The sequence below is a fragment of the Leptonychotes weddellii genome, unplaced genomic scaffold (assembly GCF_054177405.1).
Source record: "Leptonychotes weddellii isolate Sample4059 unplaced genomic scaffold, ASM5417740v2 HiC_scaffold_7572, whole genome shotgun sequence".
NCBI classification, from domain to species: Eukaryota; Metazoa; Chordata; class Mammalia; order Carnivora; family Phocidae; genus Leptonychotes; species Leptonychotes weddellii.
In genome coordinates this window covers 1-9350 of record NW_028045777.1, presented here as the reverse complement: position 1 = coordinate 9350, position 9350 = coordinate 1, and the positions used below count along the sequence as shown (strand labels likewise).

General features: G+C 45.1%; 1 pseudogene; it reads left to right on the top strand.

Annotated features, from left to right (window-relative positions):
* The first annotated feature begins 4736 nt into the window (after positions 1-4736).
* Positions 4737-5512, top strand: LOC102726404 (small ribosomal subunit protein eS6 pseudogene; annotated as a pseudogene).
* The last annotated feature ends 3838 nt before the right edge of the window (positions 5513-9350 follow it).

The following is a 9350-nucleotide window of genomic DNA, read 5'->3' as shown; positions in this document are numbered from 1 at the left end:
TTTTTTTTATTATTTTTTTTAAAGATTTTATTTATTTATTTGACAGAGAGAGAGATAGCGAGAGCAGGAACACAAGCAGGGGGAGTGGGAGAGGGAGAAGCAGGCTTCCTCCTGAGCAGGGAGCCCAATGCGGGACTCGATCCCAGGACCCCGGGATCATGACCTGAGCCGAAGGCAGTCGCTTAACCGACTGAGCCACCCAGGCGCCCCAACAGTTTACTTTTAAAAAAATATTTTATTTATTTACTTGACACAGAGAGAGAGAGAGAGAGAGACTGAGAGAGCACAAGCAGGGGGAGCAGCAGAGGGAGAGGGAGAAGCAGGCTCCCTGCTGAGCCAGGAGCCCGATGTGGGGCTCGATCCCAGGACCCCGAGACAGTGACCTGAGCCGAAGGCAGATGCTTAACCGACTGAGCCACTCAGGCGCCCCCAAAACAGTTTAGTTCTTTAAAAAATTATGGCATTAAAATTTGCATGTATTTGTGCTGGTGGGGATGTGAATCTTTGTCACAGCCTCATTTCAAACTAAAGCCTGTAGTAATCACAACAGTATGGTATTGGCATAAATACAGACACACAGATCAAGGTAACCGAACAGAGCACCCAGAAATAAACCCATGCACATATGGACAATTAACACATGACAAGTGAGCCAATAATCAACAATGGGAAAAGGACAATCTCTTTAATAAATGGTATTGGGAAAACTGGACAGCTACATGCAAAAGAATGAAACTGGACCACCATCTTACACCATACACAAAAATTAACTGATAATGAATCAAAGACATGAATGTAAGATCTTTAACCAGAAAACTACTAGATGAAAATAGGGGTAAGCTCCTTAACGTTGGTCTTGGAGAGGATTTTTTGGATCTGACACCAAAAGCAGAGATAACAACAACAAAAATAAAACACGTGGGACTACATTAGAAAAGGGAACCATTGGGGCGCCTGGGTGGCTCCGTCGTTAAGCGTCTGCCTTCGGCTCAGGTCATGATCCCAGGGTCCTGGGATCGAGCCCCGCATCGGGCTCCCTGCTCTGCAGGAAGCCTGCTTCTCCCTCTCCCACTCCCCCTGCTTGTGTTCTCTCTCTCGTTGTCTCTCTGTCAAATAAATAAATAAAATCTTTAAAAAAAAAAAAAAAAGAAAAGGGAACCATTGAGTCACCTGGGTGGCTCATTCAGCTAAGCATCTGACTTTTTTTTTTTCTTTAAAGATTTTATTTATTTGACAGAGAGAGACACAGCGAGAGAGGGAACACAAGCAGGGGGAGTGGGAGAGGGAGAAGCAGGCTTCCCATGGAGCAGGGAGCCCGATGTGGGGCTCGATCCCAGCACCCTGGGATCATGACCTGAGCTGAAGGCAGACGCTTAACAACTGAGCCACCCAGGCGCCCCAGCATCTGATTCTTGATTTTGGCTCAGGTCATAATCTCAGGGTCCTGAGATCAAGCCCCATGTTAGGGCCCCACAGTGGGCGTGGAGCCTGCTTAAAATTCTCTCCCTCTCCCTTCCGCGCCCCTCCTCCGCCTCAAAAAAAAAAAAAAAAAAAAAAAAAGGGAACCATCAACAAAATGAAAAGGCAACTTACTGAATGGAAGAAAACATTTGTAAATCATATTTGATAAGCGGTTAATAACCAAAATATATAAAGAATTCCTACAACTCAATAGCAAATAAACAATCCAACTTAAAAATGGGCAGAAGATCTGAAGAGATGTTTTACCAAAAAATACATACAAATGACCTCAGTACATGAAAAGATGCTCACCACCACTTATTATCAGGGAAATGCAAATCAAAACCACAAGGAGACATCACCTTACACCTGTCAGAATGGCTAGACTCAAAAAGACAAGAAATAGCAGGTGTTGGCGAGGATGTGGAGAAAAGGGAGCCCTCGTGTGCTGTTGGTGGGAATGTAAATGGGTATAAGCACTGTGGACAACAGTATGGAGCTTGCTCAAAAGTTACTAAAATAGAACTACCATATATGTTTCAGCAACTCCACTTCTGGGCATTTATGCCAAGAAAATGAAAACACTAATTCTAAGAGCTATCTACACCTGCACGTTCATTGCAGCATTATTTACAAGAGCCAAGACATGGAAATAATCTTAGCATCCATCAACAGATGGATAAGGAAAATGTGATGTATATGTACAATGAAATATTATTCAGCCATAAAAAGGAGGAAATCTTCCCATTTGTAACAGCATGTATGAACCTTGAAGGCATTATACTAAATGAAGTCAGAGAAAGACAAATACTCTATGATCGCACTTGTATGTGGAATCATAAGAAAAAGAAACAAAAAGCTCACATACAGAGATCCTATTGGTGGTTGTCCCAGGGGAAGGGAGCAAATGGGTGAGGGCAGGGAAACAGTACAAACTCCCACTTATAAAGTAAGTCATGAGGATGTCATGTACAGAGTGGTGAGTACAGTTAACACTGTGTTGCATGTTTGAACATTGCTAAGAGCAGATCTTAGTAACTGTCCTCACAAGAAAAAAAAAAACTCTGTAATTACATATGGTGACATATGTTCACTAGACTTACTATAGTGATTATTTCACAGTGTATACAAATATCGAATCATTATGCTATATACCTGAAATATAATGTATGTCAATTACACCTCAAGAAAAACATCACATGTATTTGTGCTTTTGGAGATACAAATATTTGTTCGTTCGTAGAGAAATATAGGCTTGGTCTCTGTCTGCTTAGAGATCTGCTTTTTTCCCAGAATCATTGCGTGTGCCCTGATAAAAATTCTTATAGACGATGCCTTACTTCCCCAACTGGAAAGTATTTCTTCCATACACTTGCATACACTCCCTCTCAGGGCGGTGAAATCAAAAGAACAAAGCAATGTGTGTGGCAGGTGCCAAACATGTATTTGTGTGGATCTCAAATGCTAGCCTCATTGAAAATGTGTCTAATTTTTAGGGTCTTTTGAATTGTTTCACCCCCCCCAAAAAGTTTAGAATTCTAAACCATGGCTGAAGTCTATGGTTTTCAAAAACAGGCTAAAAAGGATTCTAATTATTTACAGAAGGAGGATTGGGGAAGCTTTGGCAGCAGATGACTTCACAACTGTGTTAAGACTATCCAGTGGACTGCTTTTTCATGTTCCTAAGTTCGAGCTAACTCTCACGCGTGGGTATTTTGACAAAAGCATCTGATGACTTCATCTCTGATCTCTAGGTCTCCTCGGAGGGAGCCCCATATCTCACCCCCAGCAGTGGGATGGGGCTGGCTCATCTATGCTCTAGAAACTTGATGACAGTCCGTTTTTGCCCCATCTGCTTTGAGCAGATGACCTTTGTCCTTGGTGTCGTCTGTAAGGATGTTGGCCCGGAGCATGATACCTAATGACTGGGTCTCCTAAGATTGCTGCACTTACGGAATTTCAGTTGATGGATGGATTGTTGTTTTATTCCTTTTATTGGCTTTTGAGACCAATGTGGACAACAGAGATTTACTCCCCAATCTTTGAAGGCACAGTGCTGTTCTACAGCATCGCCCCAGGCTGCAGGAGTCAGAATTTATGGCTGGGAGAACCCAGCAGTCAGCATTTTAACAAAGCCCCATAGGTACTTCTGATTTCCAGCCGAGGGTTAGAACCACTAGACCAGGCTAGTCCGTTTACTTTAAAATGTCCGAGCACTAGGATTTGGTCCTCCTGACACATCACCTCTTTCAGTTAAAGACCCGCCAGCTAGTGAAGTGCCCGCGGTCCTGTGCGCATAAAGCAACTGCCTCAACAATGTGGCTGTGCCAATTCTGTGGGAGTGGGGCTTATTCCTTGTGAGACTTTTAAGGGTATCGTCATTGGAACTGAGTCATAGATGTGGTTGAATCACATGCTCATCAAGACGTATTTGGTCTGAAGTACCCTTAAATTATTAGCTCTTTTCCAACTCGGACAAATTTTGTGTTTTTAGCACAAGAAGAATTCCAGTGAAGAGTACCCCTCTTTCTCCCCTTCGTCTTGTGTATACACGTGCACACACACACATGCTTTTTAATTTTAGCCTCAGAATTCAGGCTGACTTTTTGCTCACCAGATATTGGGGCTGCCATACACACACTATCTTTGGGCAATGAACAAGCTTTCCATGTGGAACAGTCTAGGTTTTCCCTCTCTTACAAGAAAACATAACTGAGTGTTTTGGCTAACTTGGGGCTGGGACTTCAGTCTTCTGGTAAGTAGATTTAAGCAACTTTTTTTTTTTTTTAAGATTTATTTACTTGAGAGGGAGCACACGTGAGAGCAGGGGAGAGGGGCAGAGAGAGTCTTAAGCACACTCCGTGCTGAGCATGGAGCCCAGTGTGGGGCTTGATGTCACGACCCTGAGATCAGGGTCTGAGCTGGAACCAAGAGTCGGACGCCTCACGGACTGTGCCACCCAGGCGCCCCTATGTGACATCTCTTTACTCCCTAGTTTCATCCCCTGAAGTATATACCACAGACGGAGCAACTTCGGACTAAAGAAAAACTCAACCCGTGTCCCCAGAGGTGTTTTATATATATACATAGACACAGTGCACATTGCCTGGCAAATAAGAGATGCTTAATGAAGACCTGGTTGAATCAATGTCTACTATACTTGAGTTAACGAGTGTAGTGGTTAATGAGTGTTAATGGGAGGGGCGACAGGGTGCTGACAAAAATCATATTTTATGAATGCACATTAAGACCACTGAGAGAGATTTTGTCCTAAGGGAAACAGAAGCTTGGTATACCAAGCCAGCTGCAGGTGGCTACTGGCCGCCAGAAACTCATTGAAGTGGACGATGAATGCAAACTTCATACCTTTTATGAGAAGCGTATTGGCTACAGAAGTTGCTGCTGATGCTCTGGGTGAAGAATGAAAGGGTTATGTGGTCCGAATCAGTGGTGGCAATGACAAAGAAGGCTTCCCCATGAAGCAGGGTGTCTTGACCCATGGCCGTGTCCACCTGCTGCTGATTAAGGGGCATTCCTGCTATAGACCAAGGAGGATGAGAGAGAGAAAGCGCAAATCTGTTCAGGGTTGCACTGTGGATGCCAATCTCAGTGTTCTCAACTTGGTCATTGTAGAAAAAGGGGAGAAGGATATTCCTGGACTCACTGTGCCTCGTCGCCTGGGGCCCAAAAGAGCCAGCAAAATCTGCAAACTTTTCATCTCTCTAAAGAAGGTCATGTCCACCAGTATGCTGTGAGAAAGCCCCTGAAGAAGGTAAGAAACCTAGAACCAAAGCGCCTACGATTCAGCGTCTTGTCACTCCACGTGTCCTCTAGCCCAAACATCAGCGTATTGCTTTGAAGAAGCAGCGCACTCGGAAAAACAAGGAAGACGCTGCAGAATATGCTAAACTTTTGGCCAAGAGAATGAAGGAGGCCAAAGAAAAACGCCAGGAACAGATTGCCAAGAGACGGAGGCTGTCCTCTCTGAGAGCTTCTACCTCTAAGTCTGAGTCCAGTCAAAAATGAGATTTTCTAAGAGTGACAAATAAGATCAGACATAAAAAAAAAAAAAAAAGACCATGGAGAGTGGTCTGGAACCCAGGCCGTCCGCACGAACGGAACCACGCACAGTGTTTATCAGCTGCCAGGGCCCTTGTAGAAGATCACTCCTTCACGGAGAAAAACACGGAGGGAGAGAGTGTCCTGTGCCTCTCTGTTTTCTTTCTGGAGCATAAATGGCGGGAGAAATTTTTAAGTTATCAGAAATGGACATGAAGACACAGCTGAGAACTTGAGCTCCAGTGGGCGTTCAGCAGTGGGCTCTCCACCTCCCTCGCCCTGACAGCCTCCTCTGCCACAAGGGGACACTTGTGAAGGGTCTGGAGGGTTCCCAAGAACATGTGGTCTGATAGAGCCTCCTAAGCGTCCCACAGGACTCATTTTCTACCTCTTCTGTAGTTCTACAACCCCTTGAGTTCAAGTTTATGGCAAAAAAGTCTATGGCTGGTGTGCCTGGGTGGCTCAGTCGTTAAGCGTCTGCCTTCGGCTCAGATCGTGGTCCCAGGGATCGAGCCCCGCGTTGGGCTCCTTGCTCAGCGGGAAGCCTGCTTCTCCCTCTCCCACTCCCCCTGCTTGTGTTCCCTCTCTGTCTCTGTCAAATAAATAAAATCTTAAAAAAAAAAGTCTATGGCTTTTGTTTGTGTTATATATGAGGGTTTCTGTGATTTAACAGAGAACTTTTATTCTCCACGCAATTCTAACCTACTCCAGAATGCCTACCATATTACCATACCAGGGATTTTACTAATATTCTAGAATGCAAAGCTAAAGGAAGAGGGTTTTTTTTTTTAATTAATTTATTTATTTGAAAGAGAGAGAGAGAGATTGCACAAGCAGTGTGAGGGGCCAAGGGAGAGGGAGAAAGAGTCTCCAGCAGATTCAGCACCAAGCGCAGAGCCCTATGTGGGGCTTGATCCCAGGACCCTGAGATCATGACGTGAGCTGAAACTAAGAGTCGGAGGCTTAACGAACTGAGCCACCCAGGCGCCCCTAAACAGTTTTGATAGAGCTCTTGAACTGAAAACTGAAAATAAACCTACACATGTAAATAAATGTAAGATTAAGTGGAACTACTCTACAGAGATAAACCTGTGTGTGTGAGAAATCCAATTCTCAGCAGACAGTAACCAGGTGTCTTACAATTCAACTCAATTCTGACACTATCTACCCAAAGATAGTATCAGATCCAAGAGGTTAAGAACTCAGTCCTAAAAGAACGCCTGTCCTTTCAACACCAATCACAAGTCCAGTTGGTCACCTACGCTTCTGTCTGACTGGCTATACATCAGAGGTTCCCACTACCCGCTTCTTAGGTTCAATTAATTTGCTAGAACAGCTCACAGAACTCAGAGAAACATTTGCCTTCCCAGATTCCTAGTGTATTATATCAGGATAGAAGTCAGGAATAGCCAGATGGAAGAGATGCACAGAGCAAGGGAAGAAGAAAGGAGCAGAGCTGCTGGGCTCTCTCTAGCACATGACTTTCCCTGAATCTCCAGGCGGTCAGCAATTCAGAATCTCTTTGAACCCCACCCCTTTTGGGGTCTTTATGGAAGCTTCATTACATAGGCATGAATGATTCATTCATTGGCCCCTAGGGATTGAACTTCATCTCCAGCCCTTCTCCTCTCCCCAGAGGTCAGGCAGCAGGAGGGAACAGTTCAACTGTCTAAGCATGTGGTCGGTGCCCCTGGCAATCAGCCCCCATCCTTAGGTGCTTTCCCAAAATCACTTATTAACGTAACAAACACACCTTTACCACTCTCATCACAGGAAATGCTAATGCTTTTAGGAGCTCCGTACCAGGAAAGGGACAAAGAACAAATATGTATTTCTCATTATAAATCATAGTAACACAAATAGTAAGACAAGATTTTAATGAGAGAGGATAATAAGGGTCTGTTTGCTGATTTATGTAAATGAGGATATATAAAAGTACATAAATCTTAAAGGTACAAGCTGAAAAATTCTACATATATAGACATACATATAAATCACCAACCACATCAAGATATGGAATATTTCCAGCACCTCAAAGGCTCCTTTGCGGCTTCTTTATGTTGGTTTTCCCCAAAGGATAACCATTATTTTATTATCATAAATCAGTTTTGCCCGTTTTGAACTTTATATAAAGAAATGATACAGACTGTATGTTTTGTTATGTGTTTTGTTATATTCTTAGTTTTTAACTAAGAATGCTGTAGCCCAGAGGACATGTGATGGTGGGATTCAGTCAACAAACCAATGTAGAATATAAGGAATGTCTCTTTTCCAGTCGTATGTACTCTGGAGGTGTTCTCATCCTAACAAAAAAGCCTGGGTGAAATAGAAAACCCTCCTCATAGCAGGAAAGAAAACACTCTGCCTATTTGAAAAGAGGGATTTAGTGATGACTACAGTCTCAATGGCAGAAAGTGAATGCTTAGTATTTCAGTGTGATATGGATATATCTGCAGAAACAAACACGATTGCTAAAAGCTAGAATAATTACAACAGTTGTTATGATTTGTGAGTAGAGACCGGGACCTTTTATAAGCAGGATGTCCAGTGTGCACTGCTGAGTCCCAAGGGCTTAAAACACTTCTTGGTGATCAAAGGGAGGAAAATAGCAGAAAAGAAGGATCCTGAGTGCAGCTTGTCCCACGGACACAAGGTAAGAGTTACATCTGTGTAACTACCTCTAAAAATGACCTGAGGACTAGCAAAACACACCTTCCACACTTAATCATAGAAAGGAGGCCACATCAAAAAAGACAGCAGAAGCAGAGATAATGATGGGAACCAAAACCCCAAGGAGACTCACCACCAATGGGAGGGATGCCACAAGCAGAGACACAGGGTAGAAGCAGCAGTTTAAAAAGCACCTGGGGTACACGTAGAGGACAGGTATTTACTTAGAACATGCACTGGAGGGGCAGGGATTTTTCAGGAGACATCTCTGGGAACGAAGTGCTGGCAGATGCCATTTTTCTTCCCCTCTCCCAGCCCAAACGGCTGGATACTGGCAGGAGCCAGCACTAACACTTCCCGCCTATCTTGCTAGCACCAGGTGAGCACCCCCACGTTCCCCTGTGGAGATCCGCCGTCCCATCCGCCCACATGGGCAGGTGTCCCTCCAAAGTAGCTCCTGCCCAGCCACACCCTGCAGGCGGCACGGGCAGGGACCAGTGTTACTGGGAAGTGACTCCTGCCCTGGGGCGAGGTAGGAATAACCACACACACGGCTGCAGTTCCAGCAGCTTTGCCTCCCAGCTGGCTGCACAGGGAGCAGGCCCTGCCCTTTGGTGCAGCTGCCGCTGTGGCAGGAAGGCCCCTTACAGACAGCTAGCACACTGCCAGCCCCGGCCCCCCAACAACAGCCTCGAAGGAGGTCAAGCAGCGGTGGTGCCCTGCCATTCAGGGTGCAGGCCAGGTGGGTCGTTGTGGCTGCCGGGGCTGAAGAGAAACGTGGCTCCACCACAGCAGGGCACACACAGCCCACAGAGGGGACACTCCAAGAGTGCCTGGTTCTGGTGACCAGGGGGCACTGCGCTGCAGAGCAGCATCGGACCTCTTCCTCATAAAGCCACTACTTCCAAGACCAGAAGACACAGTTGACCTTCCTAACGCATTGAAACACACTGGGTTAGACGAAATGAGGAGTCAGAGGAGTATTCTTCCAATAAAAGAACAGGACAGGGGGTAGTGAGAGGCGGATGGCTGAGGTAACACAGAGTGGCTTCTAGTTTGCAGGTGGGCTTTTCAGAAGCAGTTCTAATCTTTTCAACCAGCGCCCATTTAAGGGTTTAAACTGCATTTCTGGCCGCCTCACCTATCCTTCTCTCTGGCCG